Source organism: Danio rerio, chromosome 14 (assembly GCF_052040795.2).
Source record: "Danio rerio strain M-AB ecotype USA chromosome 14, GRCz13ab, whole genome shotgun sequence".
In the NCBI taxonomy this organism is placed as follows: Eukaryota; Metazoa; Chordata; class Actinopteri; order Cypriniformes; family Danionidae; genus Danio; species Danio rerio.
Genome location: NC_141034.1, coordinates 53317044 through 53342500, shown reverse-complemented (window position 1 = coordinate 53342500; position 25457 = coordinate 53317044). Strand labels below are relative to the sequence as shown.

The 25457-nt window shown below is 36.8% G+C and overlaps 1 protein-coding gene and 2 long non-coding RNA genes across 5 annotated transcripts in view; 2 read left to right on the top strand and 1 right to left on the bottom strand.

The window, feature by feature from the left end:
- The window catches only part of mmp17b (matrix metallopeptidase 17b), a 37785-nt gene extending 27919 nt beyond the window's left edge, over nt 1–9866 (bottom strand). Inside the window, 1 exon segment of one of the 3 annotated variants that reach the window (NM_001365503.1) lies at nt 9656–9866. The gene's annotated coding sequence lies outside the window, so the exon portion shown is untranslated. 3 annotated transcript variants of the gene reach the window in all.
- A 2510-nt stretch (nt 9867–12376) lies between these two features.
- On the top strand, nt 12377–17988 carry LOC147840931 (uncharacterized). The gene is made up of 5 exons (XR_015507979.1): nt 12377–12468; nt 16302–16624; nt 16870–17013; nt 17731–17847; nt 17939–17988. It is a non-coding gene; the product is annotated as an uncharacterized LOC147840931 (long non-coding RNA).
- Nucleotides 17989–18301: 313 nt separating this feature from the next.
- On the top strand, nt 18302–19762 carry LOC147840930 (uncharacterized). Its single transcript, XR_015508033.1, has 2 exons — nt 18302–18423; nt 18764–19762. It is a non-coding gene; the product is annotated as an uncharacterized LOC147840930 (long non-coding RNA).
- Nucleotides 19763–25457: the final 5695 nt, after the last annotated feature.

Below are 25457 nucleotides of genomic sequence, written 5' to 3'. Positions count from 1 at the left end.
TCGCTTTGATGCGTTTCTCACAACACTAGTGCATTTCTGCACAACAGTTATTTCTCAAAACAATTAGTACAAACTGCAAAACCTAGCTGATAACCTGCAAAAGCGCATCACATGCTAAAAATGGAAAGTTCATTCCACAAAAGCAAGTGTTCATGTCAATCAAAGTGTCAGTGCCATCAAAATAAAAAGTCCTGACACCATTGTTTATGAACAAGATAGTCAAATGGCTTTGTCAGGTTTTCATTATGAGTTTACTCTGGACATTTTTTTAATGCAAAAAGTCAGATGTTGGTGACACTTCCTGAAAATGCTCAAGACAGCAATATATACTATTTGCACAGCCATTTGAAAACTACAGTAAAGTGAGACATCACTGCATTTAGTGAGGTATCTGAGTACAAGACACTGAATATGTATATTTCACATTTTTACTGCATTTGCTCGTTGCAATTCTAATTTATTCACAGCATTGTGCGAAAGAATAAACACACCCTTATTTACAACAAACATACACTCACTTTGGGTAAAGCTTGGCACAACTGTAAACTATATTGCAGAAAATATTGGAACTGAACCTACAACACACACAGGTCTGTAAATCATTTGTGAAATTGTTCGATTTAGAAGACATTTTCAGAAAAATAAAGATTTAAGATTTTTTTAATAAGACGGATTTTGACAACTAGTTTATCATTTTTGTCTGTAATGACTCAAGTAATAAATTGAGGACTGTTAGTTTTATATGGAATGACTATTCAGCATTTACAAGTTTAGTTCATTTTGACTGACATGACATGAGCAAATGATAATGTTATAAACAGCAGAGAGTTGTGTGAAAACAATTGATGCATGTCCAAAAGCATTTGCAATTTGCTGGAAGGAATGAGAAACTGCTACTAGGATGTGCACAAACGACTAATTGTTTTGAGAAATGCATGACCTGTTGTGCAAATGTAAATAGTGTTGTGAGAAATGCACCAAAGCCACTGAGAAAAACTGTAAAAAATAAAAAAATAAAAACAATCAAGAAATAAAACACAATACAGCAAACATGTACAATATTTACAGAGCCTCAAACATAAAACGCAAGTCAATCTGCATACAGAGAAATGTAAGTGGGACCAAACCTGAAAGAATAATGCTTAATGCTCACATTGCTGTAAAGATTTCAACCATTCTTTCAGCTTTACAGAAAAAACTGGGAGTTCTGATTGTAACTTTAAATGAATCAATAGATGTGAACCTTTTACTGAAAAGGATGACTGACCCCTCATTCAGAATATACAAGGACAACTGTTTCATAAAGGACAAATCTTTCATTAGAAGATGAAATCAATAGTGCAACATCATTACTTTTTTTTTTTTACTCAGGACTTTAATCAGGAAATTCGCACTGTATAAATACTTTCTAAAAAAGAAAAAATTATATAAATACTGTGAACATTTCCTTGCAATTGTCCGCCAGTCCTGCGCCACCCAACTCGCTCCGAGCTGGGTTTGAACCTGTGACCTTCCGCATGGGAGTTGGTTGCTCTAACAAGGAGGCTAAAGACCATGGCCTCTAACACCTGTCGCTAGAGCACCTTCATGCGAGTTCAGACTGCATGATTTTAAAAGTAGTCGTGTCACAGATGTTTTCACACTGCATGACTATCTGGGCTAGCGTTTCGTCGCTGCTTTGTTTACACTGCAAGATGGTTCGGCGACATGGACATTCGCATTGCATGACTTTACTATAGGGAGAATCGCCGACAACTTCGTCCAAACTACGTCTCACAGCCAAAAACATGTAGTATATCTTTTGTTATTAACTACATAATGAGAAAGAAGCCTTTAATGGGGTAGAACATGTACATGTTTGCTCACCTGGGTTTAAAGGGAATTAGCCATTTCTCCTCAACGTTGATAATAAACTAATTTATTTCTGTATGAAACGTCAAACAGACACGGGTGCTCCTGAGTCCTGTCAAACCTCCACTAGTTTTTCCTCCATTTCGTGGGTCCAAATAAACCGAAAAGGAGCGCTTTTCACTTCTCCCTCAGCCTCCCGCAGGTCTGCAGCAGGTATATACACACGCACACACAAGTGAATGCTGCTCTCTCATTGGCTGTAGGCGATGGCTGATGTTATTTTTAGTCAAAACTCAATTCACACGGCATGATTTGAATCGCCGACAGCTCCAGATATTCAGCGCGCCAAATGTCTCACAGGCATCGGCGACTCATCGGCGATTCTCTCAGATCGCGTCTTTGATAGTTCATACTGTGTGATTGTCACTCACGTGCACGAGCAGCGATTTGCCTGTGATTTGAGGCATTTGTCTGCGATTTCTCAAAACCTGTCGGCGAGCCAAAATCTGGGCTAAAATCACGCAGTCTGAACTAGGCATTAGAGGTCAGAGGAGTGAGGTTTATGCCTAGTTCAGACTGCGTGATTTTAGACTTTAGAGCCGATTTTAGACTTTAGACTTTAGATTTTAGAGCCGATTTTGGCTCGCCGACAGGTTTTGAGAAATCGCAGACAAATGCCTGAAATCACAGGCAAATCGCTGCTCGTGCACGTGAGTGACAATCACACAGTATGAACTATCAAAGACGCGATCTGAGAGAATCGCCGATGAGTCGCCGATGCCTGTGAGACATTTGGCGTGTTAAATATCTGGAGCTGTCGGCGATTCAAATCATGCGTGTGAATTGAGTTTTGACTGAAAATAACATCAGCCATCGCCTACAGCCAATGAGAGAGCGGCATTCACTTGTGTGTGTGTGTATAGCTGCTGCAGGCCAGCGGGAGGCTGGTGGAGAAGTTAAAAGCGCTCTTTTTCGGTTTATTTGGACCCACGAAATGGAGGAAAAACTAGTGGAGGTTTGACAGGACTCAGGAGCACCCGTGTCTGTTTGACGTTTCATACAGAAATAAATTAGTTTATTATCAACGTTAAGGAGAAATGGCTAATTCCCTTTAAACCCAGGTGAGCAAACATGTACATGTTCTACCCCATTAAAGGCTTCTTTCTCATTATGTAGTTAATAACAAAAGATATACTACATGTTTTTGGCTGTGAGACGTAGTTTGGACGAAGTTGTCGGCGATTCTCCCTATAGTAAAGTCATGCAATGTGAATGTCCATGTCGCCGATCCATCTTGCAGTGTAAACAAAGCAGCGACGAAACGCTAGCCCAGATAGTCATGCAGTGTGAAAACATCTGTGACACGACTACTTTGAAAATCCTGCAGTCTGAACTCGGCATTACACAATGTTAAATATTATTTGGAAAATTGTTTAAAAAAAGGAACCTAAATGACATGGGAGGGCTAATGAATTGGTCTTCAGCTGTATTTTGTCATGTAGTTATAGAGCTGCATGATTGAATTGCAGATGCAGTTTCACAGACAGGAGGATGAAAAGCCGGCAGAGGTTTTATGTGTTTCATTTAAAAGAAACACAAAGACAAGCGCAGCGGATGTGAGGCTTTAATTAAATTAGCAGGTGCCTTTTCATTAAAGAAATGAGGCGACGGCGGGTTGTAAGGGTAGAGAGGAGGGACATGCATAAGAAGAGTGATGGAGTAATGGGATTAAACACAGGGGACGAGGACGGAGGGAAAGGAGGGAGATTGACGGGAAAGATGGGAAGAGACTTGTGTGTGTGCATGTAAATACGCTGGGAATCTGAGGGATGAGATGCTGAATCGGTCACAGAAAGACAGCAGAGGAGAAGCAGAATAAATGTTACGCTCAATACAAGTAATAATGTAATGCACTATAAACCCACACATGTCAAATACAATCTTTACATGTGCCATTCAATCTCGCTATACCAACTCCCAACTGTGTGTGTGTGTGTGTGTGTGTGTGTGTGTGTGTGTGTGTGTGTGTATATATATATATATATATATATATATATATATATATATATATATATATATATATATATATATATATATATAAATGTTTAACAGAGCAATTGGTTTAAACCAAATGATGTTTAACAGTGCAGGGAAATTTTCACAGTATGTCTGATAATATTTTTTCTTCTGGAGAAAGTCTTATTTGTTTTATTACGGCTAGAATAAAAGCAGATTTAAATTTTTTAAAACCCAATTTAAGGTCAATATTATTAGCCCGTTTAAGCAAATTTTTCTCGATAGTCAACAGAACAAACCATCATTACACAATAACTTGCCAAAATACCCTAACCTGCCTAGTTAACCTAATTAACCTAGTTAAGCATTTAAATGTCACTTTAAGCTGTATAGAAGTGTCTTGAAAAATATCTAGTCAAATATTATTTACTGTCTTCATGACAAAGATAAAATAAATCAGTTATTAGAAATGAGTTATTAAAACTATTATGTTAAACAGAAATTGGGGGAAAAATGAATAAAAAAAAAAAAAAAAAAAAAAAAAAAAAAATATATATATATATATATATATATATATATATATATATATATATATATATATATATAATGACAAGTGCCTTATATGAAAGGCAAAGGCCTCTAGATTATGCTTATATAACCAAAATAAAATATGAACATGCCTCGATTTATTATTTATTAGTAAATTTATTATTAAGTATTTACAGCATTGTCTGACTTTGCTTAGACAAAAGTCTTGTCACTGAACAGAAATAATGTCCAGTATAGAATATAAAGTCCTGCTGCAGTGGAGACAGAATGAATATTGTGTCTGACTCCATCATGAGCTTGGAGGACTGCATCCATACATCTCTGACATGACTCAAATCACTGATTAATAAAGTCATCTGGAATGGCAAACAGAGTGTTCTTGCAGGACTCCCAGAGTCACATCATCGCATTATACTGAACTGCCTCAAGACATGGGCTCTTTGTAAATGCAGCAAACTGTTTGGAAACATTTAAAGTGTCCAAGAAGATGTCCAAAATCTTCACATGCAATGACCAAGACACTGTTTAGACTGCATGTGATGATGAGAAGATGGCAGGTGTTTTTTGTATGATGACCGAAATGGCCTTAAACTATAACTAAATGCACTACAGAAAGTTACGTTTACACACACACAAACACACACACATAAACACACACAAATGCAAATTACATCTAAACGCACAAACTTTTTACAGTGTAATACCCGCTACTCATTACTCTTCAGTGTTTTTGAAAGGGCTACTTTTTACTTATAATTTGAGTAATTTTTACAACAGATACCTTTACTCTACTTGCACTACTTTTTTGGGCAAGTAATAATACTTTTACTTGGGAATATGTTTTCAGTACTCTTTCCGCCACTGCTTATTTCTGTGATTAGTTGTCATGGAAAATATGAACAGATGTTTCAATAGTGTAAATATATAATTTCATGAACTACGTTCATTTATTTTTAAAGTTTTTACTGCAAATGTCACATCCAGAATGCCGGAATCGCTCATTTACTTTCGTCACTGCTGCTACAATAATAAAAGTAACATGAAACTTTGTGTACTTTGTGTCTGTTTGACAGTTTCTGGGTCATGTTTTGCATTTAACATGTCAAAACAATGTCCTAATTATGCTTGGCCTGAAACATTTCCCAAAACATGAGAAAACATTTTTAAAAAGTGTTGAAAAACTGAACTCACAGCAAGAAGGTCGCTGGTTCGAGGCTCGGCTGGGTCAGTTGGCGTTTCTGTGTGGAGTTTGCATGTTCTCCCTGCGTTTGCGTGGGTTTTATCCGGTTTTCCCCACAGTCAAAAGACATGCGGTACAGGTGAATTGGGTAAGCTAAATTGTCCATAATGTATGTGTGTGTGTGAATGAGTGTGTGTGGGTTTCCCAATGATGGGCTGCAGCTGGAAGGGCATCTGCATTGTAAAACATATGCTGGATAAGTTGGCGGTTAATTCCGCTGTGGCGACCCCTGATTAAAGGGACTAAGCCGAAAAGAAAATGAAAGAATGAATGAATGAATGAAGTCTTGGGGAAAAAAATAATTATACCTCAGTCTGTTTAGAGATCTGTTGATGTGGATTAAGGTTTGGTTAAAGACTCTTAGACAGAGATTTGTGTTTCTTAATCCTTAATGGACTGAATTCTTGCTTTTTTTTTTTTTTTTTTACAAAAACATATAAAAGCAGTTCATATCCCTTCTTAAATAATATCCACACACTTCTAAAATGACAATTAAATACTAAAATATATATTAAATGACCACATACTTCTTTATAAATAATATCCACACTCTTCATAAACGATAATAAAATGCTAAAACAAATTATTTAAATCAAAAATATTTTTATTTTTCAAAGAACATTATTCTGTTCATCAAGGTGGCATTTATTAAATGTAAAAAAAAATTTAATTGTGAAATATTTATTAAATTAAAAAAAAATGCTTTCTTGTTGTATGTAGTTTCTTTTTTTATATAATCATTTTTTAGAGATCTTCACCTTTATAAATAGGACAGTGTAGATTTACTGACAGGAAAGTGTGGGGAGCAGAGATAGGGGAAGGATCGGCAAGTGAACTCGAGCCGGAAATCAAACTCGGGTTGCCGCGAGCACCTGGGTGCTATGTGCAGACACACTAACCACTCGGCTATCAGCGTCGACTTGTATGTAGTTTCAATTGAAATTATTACTCCAGTCATTATTGCTTTTATTACTATTAACAATAATAATAATAATATTAATAATATCAATATCATTCATTTTCTTTTCGGCTTAGTCCTATTACTCATCAGGGGTAGCCACAGTGGAATGAACCGCCAACTTATCCAGCATATGTTTTACGCAGCGAATTCCCTTCCAGCTGCAACCCAGCACTGGAAAACACCCATACACTCTCATTTACACACATACACCATGGCCAATTTTGTTTGCCAAATTCACCTAGCACATGTGTTCGGACTGTTGGGGAAACCAGAGCACCCGGAGGAAACCCACACCAACACGGGGAGAACATGCAAACCCCACACAAAAATGCTAACTGACCCGGCTGAGACTTGAACCAGCGACTTTCCTGCTGTGAGGTGATCGTGCTACCCACTGAGCCACCATGACACCATATTAATATTAAATAATTCAAATTAGAGTGATTTCTGGAGGATCATGTGACTCTGAAGACTGGTGTAATGAAGCTGAAAATTCATCTTTAAAATTACTGGAATAAATTATTAAATTAAATGATAAACTACTTTAAAGAAGCTATTTTATAGTGCGATAACATTTCATAATTTTACAATGTGTACTGCATTCATGATGATGTAAATGCAGCCTTGGTGAGCAGGAGAAGCTCATTTTAAAACATATCAAAATCCTACTGACACCAAACCTCTGACCGGTAGTGTATATAAGGGACATTCTTCTACTAAGGGCACTTTTAGTAAAAAAAAAACTTGTTCAAAATTAATGTAACACAGCCTCATAAGTTTAAACAATTTGCCTAGTTTTAAGATCTGTAAGAGGACAAACTTAGATAAGAAGAGAAACTTTTTTCTCATCGTGAACTGAACAAATGTCAATTCCACCACATCTAAATATACAGCTTATTTCAAAATGAAAGTAATGTAATGTAATGTGTGTTTATATAGCGCATTTATTGTGTATGGCCATACACCCAAAGCATTTCACAATCATGAGGGGGGGTGTCTCCACACCACCACCAGTGTGCAGCATCCACTTGGATGATGCGACGGCTGCCACAGGACAACAGTACCAGTGCGCTCACCACACACCAGCTATTGATTGAGTGGAGAGACAGTGATCGAGCCAATTCGATGGATGAGATGATTGGGAGGCCATGATCGTAAGGGCCGATAGAGGGACTTTGGCCAGGACACCGGGGTTACACCCCTACTCTTTACGATAAGTGCGATGGGATTTTTAATGACCACAGAGAGTCAGGACCTCGGTTTAATGTCTCATCCGAAAGACGGCGCCCACTGACAGTATAGTGTCCCCTTCAATTTTACTGGGGCATTAGGACTCACACAGACCACAGGTTGAGCGCCACCTGCTGGCCTCACTAACACTACTTCCAACAGCAACCTAGTGTTCCCTAGTGGTCTCCCATCCAGGTACTAACCAGGCTCAGCCCTGCTTAGCTTCAGTGAGTAACCGGTCTTGAGCTGCTGGGTGATATGGCTGAAAGAAATTATGGCAGTCAAACATTGTCTAAGATCAATTATGTATCTAGTTTAACCAATCTTTCCACAATATATATAATAATTATAGATTTGTCAATGAACTAAATTAGTTGTCTGCTGTATTGTACACCTGTCACACTCTAAACTTTAATATTAATTTGGTTAAGAGCTTATTAGAAATAAAATGAATTTGTATATTAAATAGAGCATGAACTTACACATTGTGAATATACATTTAATGTGTGATGAGAACTTTTAAATATTCTTTAAAAATGTGTGTGCTGATGGAAATTACATTATACAGTTACATTTATTAAATTTATACAGTTTATTGTGAAGTAATGAAAAATAGCTTCACCGATTAGCTTTGAGTTGATATTACCCTTCAATGTATACAAACACTCTTATTTACCCTAATTTTGTTTGATTTTTAAAAACATCTCTGAAGGTACAGCATGTTTGGAAATGACATAGAATAAATGTATTTCCTTATCAAGCAATATTTACCTTGATTTTTCTTCAAGTGTTGTTGATAAAAATGTAAATTCCCTCCATCTTGAAGATGTTTTCAGATGGCACTCTTCATTTTCATAGAAAGCACCTAAATAATCTCACACAAACTTTTTAAAGCGACATTACAGTGTTGTGCTGGAAATGACACTGATACTGTGCGACAGCTATGTTTTGTACAAAAAATAATATTGATAACAGTGTCACATTAATAACTATAAAATATTTTAACTATTTCACTATTGCTTCATTAAGATATATTAATAGACACCAGATTAATAATATCTTAAAATGTTATTTTCACTGTTGAAGTTTAAATCTCTGGGTGTGCGACAAGGTAAAAACAGTGATTTTTACACCTAAAAGGAGGTTGAATAATATGAAAAATATAGGTCCACTTTATATTAAGTGTCCTTAACTACTATGTACTTGAATCAAAAAATAAATACAATGTACTTACTGTGTTCATAATGTATTTGAGAACGCTTGTGGTGGTGTAGGTTTAAGGGTGGGTTAAGGTGTAAGGGATGGTCAACAGTGTATTTACAAATGTAATACAGAAGTTAATTACAGATGTAATTACATACCGGTATTTAATTAAGCATAAGTACTCAATAAATACATGTATTTACACAATAAGTACATTGTAACAAACTATTAATTCCTGTGTAAGTACATATTAGTTAAGGGCACTTAATATAAAGTGGGACCAAAATATATAATAGAAAGGTAGTATTTTTTTAAAGTAGATTTTATAGTTAGTTTGACAAAGAAAGAGGAATTTGATCAAAATTATATATATATTTTTGGATATATGATCAAAGGACATAAAGTGCCCGTAGTTGAAGAATTACCCTTAAATTAATGCATAAATGTAATGAAATACATAAACGCTAAATTTGTTCAAAAAAAAAGAAGAAGAAAAAGCATAATCTATTCTCAGCCGATAGCTTAAAGTCTTCAAACAACACAGCAAGCTTAGTGCAAAGAGAAGTTAATGCAAGGATAAAAGAGAAAGAAGCAGGACGGCTTACCTTCACTGTCACTTGTGGCTGTTTTCTGTGTGTTTCTGCTGTGGTTCTTGTTGAACAGATGTGCTTCTCTGATCCTCCCTCTGCTTCTGCCTCTGCACTCGCACAATGGACTCCTAATACCCCTCAGTAGTGCACACACACACACACGCACAGACTCTATCTCTCTCACTCTGTCTACTGAGTGCATTGGGCTCTCTTCCCTCATATACACGCACATGCACACACACACGCACGCGCACACAAACACACTCACTCTTTCTCTCTCTCTCTCTCTCTCTCTCTCTCTTTCTCTCTCTACTGAGTGCATTGAGGATTTGCTTTCTCCCCTCAGTAGTGCACACACACACTCACACACACGGACATATAGACACACACACACACACTTACACACACACGGATGCATAGACACACACACACACACACACACACACACACACACACACACAGACACACGGACGCATTGACACACACACACACACACACACACACACACACACACACACACACACACACACACACACACACACACACACACACACACACACACACAATTCATTACAAGTCAATTCAACTCAATACTATTCAATTAAACTCAATACTATTAAGTTCAACTCAATTCAATTCAACTTAATTCAATTTAATTTACCTCTATTCAATTCAATTCAATTCAACTCAACTCAATTCAATTCAATTCAATTCAATTCAATTCAATTCCTTCATTCATTCATTTTGTTGTCAGCTTAGTCTCTTTATTAATCCGGGGTCGCCACAGCGGAATGAACCGCCAACTTATCCAGCACATATTTTTACGCAGCGAATGCCCTTGCGGCCGCAACCCATCACTGGGAAACATCCATCCACACACACTCATTCACACACACACTCATACACTATGGACAATTTAGCCTACCCAATTCACCTGTACCGCATGTCTTTAAACCGGAGCACCCAGAGGAAACCCACGCAAACGCAGGTAGAACATGCAAACTCCACACAGAAACGCAGAGGCTTAAACCAGCGACCCAGCGACCTCCTTGCTGTGAGGTGACAGCACTACTTAATGCGCCACTGCATCGCCCAGTTCAATTCAACTCAACTCAATTCAATTAAACTCAATTCAACTTAACTCAACTTAACTCAACAAAACACAACACATCACAACTCAACAACACAACTCAATTCCACTCAATTCAGTTTAATTCAGCTCAATTCAGTTTAGTTCAATTCAATTCAAATCAACACAATTCCATTCAATACAATTCAGTTTAACTCAACATCACAACACAACTCAATTCAATTCAATTAAGTTTAATTCAGCTCAATTCAGTTTAAGTCAATTCAATTCGTTTGAACTCAACTCAATTCAATTCAATTCCACACAATTCCATTCAATATAATTTAACTCAACAAATCTCAACAACACAACTCAATTCAATTTAATTTGGCTTAATTCAATTAAATTCAGTTAAATTCAATTCAATTAAACTCAATTGAGTTCAGTTTAATTCAATTATTGCTTTATTGGCATAACAAAGGTTAAAATGTATTGCCAAAGCATTTATAAAGTTTACATTAAAAAGAACTTGCATATATTTAAAAACAAAAGTAAACAGCAAAATAGTATAAAAAGCAAATAAATAAAAAATACATATAAAAATATAATAATAAATCAGAATAAACTGTACTCTCTCTCTCTCTCTCTCTCTCTCTCTCTCTCTCTCTCTCTCTCTCTCTCTCTCTGTGCACATTACACCCTTGTCTTTCTATCCAGTGTAGAGATTTATACACTCTAAGTTGCACATATCAATCCAGCCTCCTGCCAAATCTGCCTTCACTTCATATTCAACGCCTCAAACCTCCGAGAACTGCAGTGATTCTGACCACTGGATATTCACTTATACTGTACACGGATCTTTTAATGTGAGCCGCTGGATTAGGGTTTCACTTCGAGCTTGTGTGTAGACGTTGGGTATGTTTGGATTAAATCCTCTTAACGAAAGGATTAAAAAAAATTAAAAACCAAGATTCCAGCAGATCCGGCCACATGTATTGTTGCTGTTTGGACAAATCAGAAGAGATACACATGTTTATTTGGGACAATTTCAACACTTTACAAACATTAAGGCCATTTTTTTGTGTTGGTGCATAAGTTAAATATTAATAAACATTTACAAAATTGATTAGAAAACATGGAATGCAGGAGAAATGTATAATATTCCAAATTGCTTTCATAAAAATTGGCAAATATGAGTGAAATAATGTGTCAATATTAGAGTTACATATATATTTAATTAAAATTGAAGCAACATATGAGTGGCTCAGTGGTTAGTACTGTCGCCTCACAACAAGAAGGTTGCTGTTTCGATTCCCGGCCATGCAGGCCAGTTGGCATTTCTGTGTGGGGTTTGCATGTTCTCCCCCCAGTCCAAACACATGCGCTACAGGTGAATTGATTAAACTAAATTGGACATAGTGTATGAGTGTGAATGATGTTTGCAGCTGGAAAGGCATCTGCTGTGTAAAAGATGCTGGATAAGTTGGTGGTTCATTCCGCTGTGGCGACCCCAGATGACTAAAGGGACTATAAACTGAATGAATTAATGAATATAATTTTAATAAAAATTTAAGCTACATATTTATTATTCCCTCTAAAAATGCTGGGTTGTCATAGCCCAATTTTGGTTTAAATACACTACCTGACAAAGGTTTTGTCGCCTATCCAAGTTTTACGAACAATAAATAATATCTTGACTTCTAGTTGATCATTTGGTATCAGAAGTGGCTTACATGAAAGGCAAAAACCTCTAGATTACGTTTATTTTACCAATAAAATTATCATGTCTTGATTTCATTAGGACGGACATTAGTAAGGTCTGACATTGCTTGGACAAAAGTCTCGCACTGAACAGAAATAATGTCCAGTATAGAATATAAAGTCATGCTGCAGTGGAGACAGAATGAATATTGTGTCTGACTCCATCATGAGCTTGGAGGACTGCATCCATACATCTCTGCAATGACTCAAATCACTGATTAATAAAGTCATCTGGAATGGCAAAGAAAGCGTTCTTGCAGGACTCCCAGAGTTCATCAAGATTCTTTGGATTCATCTTCAAAGCCTCCTCCATTTTAGCCCAGACATTCTCAATAATGTTCATGTCTGTTGACTGGGCTGGCCAATTCTGGAGCACCTTGAGCTTTTTTGCTTTCAAGAGCTTTGATGTGGAGGCTGAAGTATGAGGAGCGCTATCCTGCTGGAGAATTGTCCCTCTCCTGTGGTTTGTAATGTAATGGGCAGCACAAATGTCTTGATACCTCAGGCTGTTGATGTTGCCATCCACTCAGCAGCTCTCTCACACGCCCCTTCACCAAACTTGACTGATTTCTGTGAGAACCATGTGGCTTCTGCAGTATTTGTGATGATTGGGATGCAGTTAATCAGATGATTCATCAGAAAAATTTACCTTCTGCCACTTTTCGCAATGATCAACTAGAAGTCAAGATAATATTTGTTGCTCCTACAACTGGCATCCACGACAAGACTTTAGTCAGGTAGGTTATATATGTAAATATGTAATTTAAGTTTAATGTATAAAATTAACCCAATGTTGGGGTTGTCCATTTTTGACCCAACATTCAGTTATTACATTTTTAGAGTGTATTAACAAATGTAAGAAGAATCATACAAAAGATTACAAACAGCTTTTTATTATTTTAAAATTTTAATTTATAATTCCTTATATGCCTGTGGGATTTTTGGTAAATGGTATGTATTTTAATTTAATTTAATTTAATTTAATTTAATTTAATTTAATTTAATTTAATTTAATTTAATTTAATTTAATTTAATTTCTTTGCGTATAAAAAAACAGAAACACATCGTACAACAACAACACAAAAGCTGTACATTATTGTTTTAATGCTTGAAAACCTCTTTTCCTCTTTGACCCACACATGATATGAATAAATCCAGTGCAGTATAAATATAATGTCAGGGATTTCTCTGCAAGGGTTAACTTATAGTTCATCTATGATGGCAAAAATCGCGAGAGCGAGAGAGAGAGAGAGAGAAAGCACATTTCCAGATGGACTATTTGTCTTTTCCTCTGGATAATGCTGTGTGAGTCCCGGGGGAATATCCGGATTGGAAAAGCATACTTACATGAGCAACTGAGGCGTGTGCTGAATGTTTATGGTGTAACTCGACCTCCTGATCTCACGATGTAACCTGTCAAAGAGAATCGCAGAAACACATCAGCTCAGCGCTCCACTTTATTATGATACTACAGCTTTTAGGAGATTTACAATATCTGAAATAAAAATCAGGCGAGCTGTTTCCACAATGCGGAGTTGCAAGAAAGCAAATAAAATGGACTTATATAATTTATCTTAAGTTTTAAAAACACGATGAGCTCTGTTTGGTGTGTACAAAAATGTTGATTTATTTCAAAACTAATTGGTCACACTTTACAATAAGGTTCATTAGTTATGTTAAGTAATGCATTTACTAACATGAACAAACAATGAAAAATACATTTACTACTGTATTTGTTCATGCTAGTTAATGTTAGTTAATGAAAATACAGTAGTTCATTGTTAGTTCGTTATCTCGTGGTGCATTGACTAATGTTAACAAGCATGGACTTGGATGTTAATAATGCATTAGTAAATGTTCAATTATGATTAATAAATGCTGTACATGTGTTGTTAATTATTAGTTCATGTTAGTAAATGCATTAACTAATGAACCTTATTGTAAAGTGTTACCAACTAATTTGGCTTTGATATTTACATTTACTTTTATTTATTATTTATTACTTTTATCCAAAGTGACTTATCAATGGGGAATAAAATAGCACTTAAAGGGGACCTATTATGCCCTTTTTTACAAGGCGTAAAATAAGTATGTGGTGTCCCTAGAGAGAGAGTGTGTGTGAAGTGTCAGCTCAAAATACCGCACAAATAATGTTGTATAACTCTCTAAAACTGCCCCCTTAGGTTTTGATCCTAATTGTGGCGTTTTGGTGACTGTCGCTTTAAATTCAAATGAGACTGTGCTCTTTTTTAAAAGAGGGCGGAGCTTCAAACACTCATGCAAAAGTTTAGCAGTAGATTTAAAACAGGACTAGCGTTATCTTGTTAAAACAACCCTGGCTCATTCTGAAAACGTAGTCCTATATATATTTCTAGAGGCTGCAAAATACGTCGCAGGTGGTACGTATTTTTGCAGTTTTTGTTTTTGTGAAGGCCGCTGTGTATGCTCTTTCATATTTCAAACAGTGGCGTAGCGGACGGGCCCGCAGGGCATGCACCGCGGGGGAGCCCCGCGTGATTAGGGGGCCCCATGTCGTCACGATTATCAATAATTGAAAATCCGGCAACCGCAATAATCAAACTCTTGGGAACAACTGTGGTCGGAACCAAAGTTCACAGGTCTGTGTTCTCTGAACTCCTCTCAAGCGGTGGACTACTTCATTCTGATTGCTTGCCGCCGAACCGCATCATAGCTCATTACCATAAAGTTGACTTGATTTCAACTCTCCTCGACGCCCACACAGGAGAAGACGCGCCGCGCTGCTCCTTGCCACCGGTTCTCATTAAAATGAATGACTTCTGGCTACTTTGACGCTCTCTCCGCTTTCGGTTTGTGATCGCTCCTCAGTTTGTGAAGGCTTCCCCGCGTTGTCGCTCCACCACGCCCCATTTCCCGCTCCTCAGTTTGTGATCGCTCCTCAGTTTGTGAAGGCTTCCCTGCGTTGTCGCTCCACCCCGCCTCCCTTCCCCGCTCCTCAATTTGTGATCGCTTCCCCGCGTTGTCCACCCACCTCCCCCCACCCTCCGCAACTGGGAGCCCCATCAGTGATCCCTGCAGGGGGGCCTCCGCATTTTGCGCTACGCCACTGATTTCAAATTTGTCTCGCGAGTGATATTCACGCCCACTGTCTTCGCGTAAACCCACCAGAGGCCGCTGTTGACTGACTGTTTGACTGAGTGAGTGACTGAATGACTGACTGACCAAACAATCGACTGACCCACCCTCCTCCTTCCCTAAACCCAACCAATTTTATTGACTGACTCGCCCCCCCCCACTTCCCTAAACCCAACCAATGATTTACAAAAGCAGTCCAGAAGAAGAAAAGCCCTCGTCGGATTTTTACAACACAGGCTCTTTCTGATAACGTAGTCTCGTGGACAATTTTGGAGACCGTGAATCATGTAGCCAGAGGTACGTATGACTGCATTTCATTTTTTAAACGAACGCTACGAGGGCAGTATGATGCCGTTCCCTTTCGCGCTTACCAGCTGACCGCTTACCTCCGTGTGGGTGGCTTTCCCGCTGCAATCAGTTTGTCCAGTTAGCTTAGTCGCAAAACATGAACCCGCATACCCTCAGTAAATGTGTAGTTGCGCCCTGTTTATAAGGTATTGAACAATTCTTTTGGTGCTCTTCAGGTAGGATACGAGTAATTTTAGGGACAGGTTTGGTGGTATGGTTGGGTTTAAGCATAAGTTAAGGTGTAAGGGATGGTCAACCGTGTAATAAAGATGTAATTACATGCATGTATTTAATCAATCATAAGTACAACGTAAAAGCATGTATTCACACAATAAGAACATTGAAACAAATGATTGATTTCAGTCTGAGTACACTGTTAGACATTTCTGTAAATTACACAGTTATTTACTGTATTTCACCCAGTGTAATACTGCAAATTCCTTTTACGGTAAATAACTGTATTTACCGTTGCATTATGGGAATTTAGTGTGACGTCGAACAACATATACAGCGATGTACTGTATTTGTAAAAATTCGTGTATTATACTGTATTTTCCACAACTGCTTCAACGCCACCTTGCGGCGATTCGACTACTCTGCACCACATTTTGCCTGAGGACCCTGGAGCAATTCTGGAGGACAATTTATTAGTGTGCCTGAAGAACATACTGGATTTAACAAACTTTACTCTGGTAAGCTGAGGCAGTGTTTCATTTTACAGAATGTTTTGTGGACAAGAATAGAACAAAGTAAAGTATAAAGTTGGCTATTATTATTTTCTCTGGCTTGGCGTTATTTCGCCCATTTGAGAAATATATCATCTATTAAGATGTTACCTTTATTTAATTTATTACATTAACACTACTATTACTTTAAATAAGACTGTTTATGACTATTAGCCATTGTTCTCGTCATATCTTTTTATTTATTTACATAGGAACCGGTGTTGCAGCGGGTTTTGGTTTAGGAGGGAACCAGAGGTATGCAGACAGTTTTGGAGGACACTTAGCACGAGACAACGGTCCGGCAGAGAGTGTTTTCCCCCAGAAGAATATGAATGAAAGACCAACAAATAATCCAGGTAAAAGCGCGTCTGTCTGTGCTGACAACACTCGACATTGATTTGAGCACCTCTATTAGCATTTGTTTGCTCGGCAACATTGGCTGAAGGGATCTTAAAATGGTAATGTTAACTGTTAGCTAAACTGAGCTAAGTTTATACTGAATTGGACTCAAACTCATTTTAACGTGCAACGTTTAACTTATATTGATTTATACTATATATATTAGATGTTGTGAACTTATTTTTCTCTGGTTTAGAGTAACTTATAACGTTAGCTTGAGAAAATAACATCGCGACGTAACCTATAAGAACGTTAACGTAAATCTATAACGTTACAATATGCATAGAGGTAAAGTTGGTTTTATATTCGCACATTCGTTCATTTAGAAGACTCTATACTGTTTACCATGATACTTTGAATATTCGATCAGAATTAGCATGCCAGTATGACTTGAAATCAACATTAACACTGTTTATTTGACCGTGAGCATGTTGTACTTTAATAGTCATTAGCTGCTAAAATGATTTCGCTATTTAGAGTTTGCAAATAATACTTTTATGAAATTAAATTATTAAGGGGGAAGTCTGAATCTGCTAATATAAAACCAATTTTACCTCTGTGCATTATGCTAATAACCACCTTTTTGCTATTTATGGTTTGCTAATTATTTTTTTATCACAACTCTTGACATTTGGTTTAACATAATTGTTTCCATTATATTTTTTTCTGTTTAGATATGGCACTGGCACAGCAGCAGGTTTTGTCTGAAGAAACAAACAGCATTTCAGAGGAACATCTTGATCAGCACAGCCTTATGCTTAAAAAATAAGCAAGACCAGTAAGCAACCAAGGTAAACAAATAAAAAAAAGTTGTGTGGAGGTTGTGGATTGTAGCATGGTATTCTTATCTGTATTTTTGGCTTTTTTATGGTCTCAATATAGAATACTGGGAGCCTGCCTGTGCAAACTGGACCTCATACAACATTAAGTACTGTACATCTATTTGTTTCTCAATATATTAACGTTACTTTTAATACAAAATGTGTCACATGTTTAGTTGCTAGCTAAATAAAAAAATCGTTTTCCCTTTTTTATTAAACCATTTAGTAGATTTTTTTTTCATCTTTGTTTATAATATTTTTGAGCAGATTGAGGTCTGTCATGGGTCAGACATTTCAAAATACAATAATTAGTATTGGGATACATGCATTTGTCTATGTATTAAATGTCTTTTTCCCCATTTCATGTTGCCTAAATATTTTGTAATAAATAAAATAATACAATTTTTTGTATAAATAATTCCAGAGGATGAAACAAAATGCACAGCAACAACCAGAGTGAGCCAGAAGATAGCAGGAGAAGTACTGAAGAGAATGACAACCATGAAGTTATCCTTCTTTCACCAGCTAACTGAGAACTTGGATTAGGTGAGACACTCTCAATAGTTTTATCAGTATTCAGTCAGTTTTAGTTTATTAGGAATACATAAAACAAATAGTCTAATCTGTCCTGCAGTGAATCAACCCATCACAAATGCTACAATGTTTTTGTAAAACCTTGTTAGGGAAAAAAATAAACAGGACATTCTGGTTAGTTATCTTTTAAACATGGTAGTGAGCAGGTTATGAGCAGGAGCCAGTTGCTCAGTACCAGCTGAAAACTACCCCAACCTAACTGCCATGCTTCAAAATAATTAACCAGTATATGATTTATTTTTTTTAAACAAGCTTCTTCTATGCTTATGTTAGTCCGTTTGTCCTTATCCAGAGTTCTTCATAATCCTGGACTGGGCCAAATCCTGACCAGATGCTGTGGTGGTCATGGAGGAGTGAATCCTAAAAGACACACGTGATCAATGAGTTTCCGCATTGATCCAATGGGCCAGCCTGACCACCCGCTGGTGAACTTTCAAGCCTCTGGTGCCTAGACTGCGGCCTTGCACAAGTTTGGCTAGAGGAGAACTGGTCGTGCCCAACTGAGCCTGGTATCTCTCAAGGGATTTTATTCTACACTTTCGTCAGTTGGTGAAGTTTGTTCCATGCCACTGTCGCCACTGGATCACTTGGCTACGATTGGTGGATCGGTGGATTTGCTCTTCAGTGTTTGGACTTTCAGCAGTGACATTTACTGCTTCAATTCTTAAAACTGGACTGAAGCAGCTTCAATTTACAAGAACTTCTATGTTAAGCTGCTTTGACATCATTGATCTACATTGTAAAAGTGCAATAGAAATAAAGATGAATTGCATTTGAACATGTGAATTCAGACCTTGTTGAGCATTTGACACCAGAACTAGTAATATTTTAAAGTTGGGTTGTTTCTAAGTCGGCTAATAGTTACAAATATTTATTTTTCCAACAATATGCAATTCAGAAGTTAAAATTTTTATTGTACATGTATGTTCTAGTGCTTTATGTGATTTATTTATTTTTAATGTGTTGATTTTATTGCTTAATGTAATTTTCACACATTTTCCTTAAATGCTTTAAGCATTATTAATGTTTTAAAGAATGGAATATTTTGTAATTGTGTCTGGTTTAATGTCAGTAGTACTTAGTACAATTGGGTTTTTTTTTTTCTCAACAATATGCAGGTCAGACACTTAAATTAGTTTTGTACATGTATGTTAATGTGCTTTGTCATTTTCAATGTTTTTTTTTCTTAAAATAAAATATTTTGAATGATTGAAATGTAATGTTTTTACACATTTTTAAGCTTGTTTTAAGCATCTCCAATGTTTTAAATAAAGAGTGTTTATTTTGTTAATATTTTGTAATTGTGTCTTTTTTAGGTCTATAGTATTAAAATAATATTAATAAAATTATATTATAAAATATTTAGGACAAAATTAAAAGGTTTACAGTAGCTAACTGTAAACTTAGGTTTTTACAGTAGTTAACCATTTTCAGACACTACAGTAACATGCTGTAAACGGATTTACAGTTGTATACTGTAAATCTAAAATACAGTAACTTACTGGCAACAGTGTTGCCAGTAAGTTACTGTAAAAACCCTTTGAAATGTCTAACAGTGTACTTATTAGTTAAGGCTACTTAATATAAAGTGGGACCATTACAAGGTTTTGGTTGCATAATTTACAACACCAACCCAGACACTGTTTCACTTTAAACTATTAGAAATGTTCATGAAAGTCACTTTTGAAAACCTTTTTAACACCAAAAGCCTTTGGAGGAAAGATCAAGCTCCCATAATGCAATTCAAAAGCATCAAAAAGTGAAAAAACAACAACACAGTATAGAGGAGTCGACAACTTACAAGCAGCTCTTTTAATTCAGAAGATAATTTCTACTAATTATAGGTACATTTCTCAAGGGACAGAGAGGATCGCATGAGGAAAAGCTGCATTATTGCATTTCCTGCTGATGGTTTTGACCTACAGGTCGAAAGGTCGCTCTCAAAGGGCACACATGTTCATGGTATTTTTAGAAAGATGCAGAAGGCAGGAAGTTTTATGTGTGAATGGGTGTGTGTTCTGGAAAAAAAGAGTGACCAAAAGCCACAAAAGACCAAGTGAACTTCAGTGTCTCCAAGACAACCGTAAATCCGTTTAGAGGAATCACTCTGCAGGACAGATGTTCATTGTGTTCATCAAGGCCTCAACACTGATGATCAGCTCACACAGGCCCACACACACACACATCTGATGCAAAATTACAGTTCCCTATTTGATCAGGGCCGGATTAACCAATGGGCATTATGGGCACAGGCCCAGGGGCCCGTGCGCACTAGGGGCCCCTGCGAGGGGGGAGAAAAAAAGGACAATTTCGGAGTGTCTTTTTTTGGCTAATTGCAAATAGCGCATCTAGTTGGAATAAGCTTTTCAGGGTTTACGCCCATCGATGCCTGATTGATAGAGACAAGATGAGTGAAGAGCTAAGAAATATTGTAGCCGCAGTGGCGCATTTGTAAGGCACACAGTTTCGTCTTTTGGCGCGATAAATTATAAACTCGGTTCGAATCCACCATCAGCTGAACTCGTGCTACTTTTTTTCTCCCCATTACATATCAGATTGGAAATATATTTATTTTTAACAGGAAGGAAACATTTTTAAAAAATAATGGAAATGTGATATAAAGTCACAAGTGTCTCGTGGGTAGTTAATAATGTTTAGTCTTATTATAGGCGCCTCCCTCTCTGCAAAAACTATATTGCTCAGACAACTGTATTTCCTCTGAGCAAAAAAATCGCGATCACACATTAATATTATTGTTATATTTAAACTGCCTTTTTTTCTTTAACTAAACAGAATGCTGTAATTGGTCAAGCGCGGAAACGTCAGTTTTGTAATAACCCGCACTAAACTGAGCGGACTTTAGTGTAACGTTATATCTGTCATAGATCAAAAATGAGTGGACAAGTGGATTTAGCAAACGCGAGAGAAAGAGGAGAGGAGGCATCTTCATTGAGGCATTTTCCATACACACCATCTTTAAACAGACCCTTGATCAGGAGAATGAGGGTACAGAAGAAGACGTTATGGTAACTTTAAATGATGAGAAGCTAGCATTAACCAGGCGGAGGAGGCTAACGGCAGCGCAGCGCGGACTGGATTCATCGTGTGAGAGACAGACAGAAAAGGAGAGAGAGAGGGAGAGAGAGAGAGAAAGGCCCAGAAGAGGAGGGAGACGGGAGAGAAGAGGTATAGTGTGTGTGATTTCGGATACTTTTAGGTTTATAATCAAGTCTTCATCACGAGAAGAGTAGAGAAAATACAGGGAGAGGAGGAGATACAGTAAATCAGTGTTTGTATTATGAAAGACTCAGATTCATAGAACTGGATTGGAGAAGCATTGTGCGTTATATGCCATGGCAATAATATGCTTTATAAGTTTGTAAAAGCAATACATTAAAATACCATATATATATATATATTAAGTTTTATTAGTATTTTTATTCAATGCTTTGAAAAATAAGTTAAATCTTTGTAGACTATAAATACATATGTACTATATAGCATTTATTTAAATTTGTGGCCAACAAATTATAGATTAATTTTATTTAAAATTTATTAAATTATTCTTATTTTTTAAATTCAACTATAGGGGTGGTAGGGGGCCTTACAAGACAATGTGCCCAGGGGCCCCTGAGTTCTTAATCCGGGCCTGTATTTGATACACACATTTGAAAATCAATTTACTACAAATCATTGCGTATTTATTCATTCATTTTGTTTTCGGCTTTAGTCCCTTTATTAAAAAAGAGTCACCACAGTGGAATGAACTACCAATATGTTTTGCAGTGGATACCCTTCCAGCTGCAACAGTACTAGGAAACACCAATACCTTCTTGCAAACACATACACTATGGCCAATTTAGCTTATTCAATTTACCTACTGTAAAAAATGCAGGGTTCCACACAATTCATTCATGTTGTCCAGATACAAATCGATTGAGTGAACTTAACACTTAACAAATTTATGTGGATTGAACATAGCAAAATGAAGTTGTCCCAATGAAAGAATTGTGTTGTTTCAGCTCATTTTAAAAAAGTAGTTTGAACAAGTAAAAATATTTTTTTTTTTTGAGAGGTACATTTGTTTGGACTGTGGGGGAAACCAGAGCACCCTGAGAAAACCCACAATAAGATTAGATTAGATTAGATTAGATTCAACTTTATTGTCATTACACATGTACAAGTACAATGCAACGAAATGCAGTTTAGGTCTAACCAGCAGTGCAATAGCAGCAAGTGCAGGATACAGGAATAAGTTATAAAGTGCAGTTATAGAAAACTATGCTGATATTTACAGATGGATGTACTATGAACATTATACACAGGTTGGATAAGCTATGAGCAGATTTACAATATATAAATATATGTGCAGGTTGCTATTAATAATCAGTAGTGTGCAGATAAATAAACATGATTACAAGTGTATATGTTACAATATATGAATATATGTACAGGGATAGATGAACATGATTACAAGTGTATATGTAACAATATATGAATATATGTACAGGGATAAATAAACATGATTACAAGTGTATATGTAACAATATATGAATATATGTACAGGGATAGATAAACATGATTACAAGTGTATATGTAACAATATATGAATATATGTGCAGGCTGCTATCAATAATCAGTAGTGTGCAGATAAATAAGCATGATTACAAGTGTATATGTTACAATATATGAATATATGTACAGGGATAGATGAACATGATTACAAGTGTATATGTAACAATATATGAATATATGTACAGGGATAGATGAACATGATTACAAGTGTATATGTAACAATATATGAATATATGTGCAGGCTGCTATCAATAATCAGTAGTGTGCAGATAAATAAGCATGATTACAAGTGTATATGTTACAATATATGAATATATGTACAGGGATAGATGAACATGATTACAAGTGTATATGTAACAATATATGAATATATGTACAGGGATAGATGAACATGATTACAAGTGTATATGTAACAATATATGAATATATGTACAGGGATAGATGAACATGATTACAAGTGTATATGTAACAATATATGAATATATGTACAGGGATAGATGAACATGATTACAAGTGTATATGTAACAATATTTGAATATATGTACAGGTTGCTATTAATAACCAGTAGTATGCAGATAAATAAGCATGATTACAAGTGTATATTTATAGTGGGTGTGTACATAATTACAAATGTCCATATGCAGTGGTTATGTAGTTCAATAAGTAAACAGTTCAATGTGGTGCAGTGAATGTGCAAATTTTTAAATGTGCAAATGTTAAACAGTGCAGTTATTGCGAGGAGTTTAAGTTAGAGGAGAGTGGGGGGTGTATTGGGGGGCAAAAGAGTCAGTGTGGGGCAGAGTTCAGGAGGGAGACAGCTCTGGGGAAAAAGCTGTTCCTCAGTCTGCTGGTTTTTGGTTTTCTGCTGGCCTGAAGTGCCTGCCGGAGGGCAGGAGAGAAAACTGTCTGTGAGCTGGGTGAAAGGTGTCCTTCAGAATACTGCGTGCTCGGTGCAAACAGTGTTTCTTCTGGATGTCCTCTATGGCTGGCAGTGTGGTCCCTGTGATGCGTTGGGCAGTTTTCACCACCCGCTGCAGTGCCTTACGCTTAGCAGAGCAGCTTCCATACCAGACTGTGACACAGTTTGTCAGGATGCTCTCTATTGTGCAGCGGTAGAAGTTCACCAAGATGGCTGATGAAAGCTGGTTCTTCTTCAGTTGCCTTAAGAAGAATAGGCGCTGGTGAGCCTTCTTGATCAGGCTGGAGGTGTTGGTGGACCAGGAAAGGTCCTTTGAGATGTACACAGGGAGTACATGCAAACTCCACACAGAAATGTCAACTGACCCCAGTTGAGGCTCGAACCAGTGACCTTCGTGCTGTGAGGGAATCGTGCAACCCACTGCACCACCGTGATGCCTTTTTCACCTCCTGTGAAAGAAATTACTTATATTCAAATAAGTGCTGTTTAGTTTTGTTTGTTTACAAGGTGAATGCACATTAATAAACATTACTGTAAAATGTGACAGTATAATAGCTAAGAATGGCTATTTTACATCGGTAGACCCCTTACAGAATGAATAATAATTGATAATGGAGAGAAGATGTTTTTTTCAAATCATTTTTAAGAAAAACTGATTAGTTTTAGGGTGACGCAGTGGGGCCGTAGTTAGTGCTGTTGCCTCACAGCAAGAAGGTCCCTGGTTCGAGCCTCGGCTGGGTCAGTTAGTGTTTCTGTGTGGAGTTTGCATGTTCTCCCTGCGTTCGTGTGGGTTTCCTCTGGGTGCTCCAGTTTCCCCCACAGTCTAGTGTGTGTGTGGATGTTTCCCAGAGATGGGTTGCGGCTGGAAGGGCATCGGCTGCGTAAAAACTTGCTGGATAAGTTGGTGGTTTATTCCGCTGTGGCGACCACAGATTAATAAAAGGACTAAGCCGACAAGAAAATGAATAGTTTTAATAACTAATTTCTTTAGAGCAATGTTTCTTCAGCAGCAAATCAGCATGATTTCTGAAGTATCTGAAGGATTTGTGTATAGCAATAATCCTGAAAATTCAGATCTGCCACCTGAAATATACATATATTTTAAAAAGCACATACCTGTACGTGCATTATATTTTCTACAGAATATGGTATATGGTATGACATGATGTAATGAACAATAAAATGAACAAAAACAGAGAAAAAGATTATTATAAAGCAATAAAAGGCAACACGATAAATAAATAAAAAATATTTCAATTATAAGGTAAAAACTGATAATTGGCCAAAATTAATAATATTTATAATAAAGAACAAACAAAAAAAGATTAAAATGAACAATAAACATTGGTTAAAATAAGTCTGAAAGCTTAAAATAAGGTGAAAACTCTAATGGCTGGCTGCTTCTCACTCAGGGCTGTTTATGCAAATGAGGGAGAGATGGTCACTAATGGGTGGGGTTTTCCCCTGTAATGACATGTACAAATAGAGAATG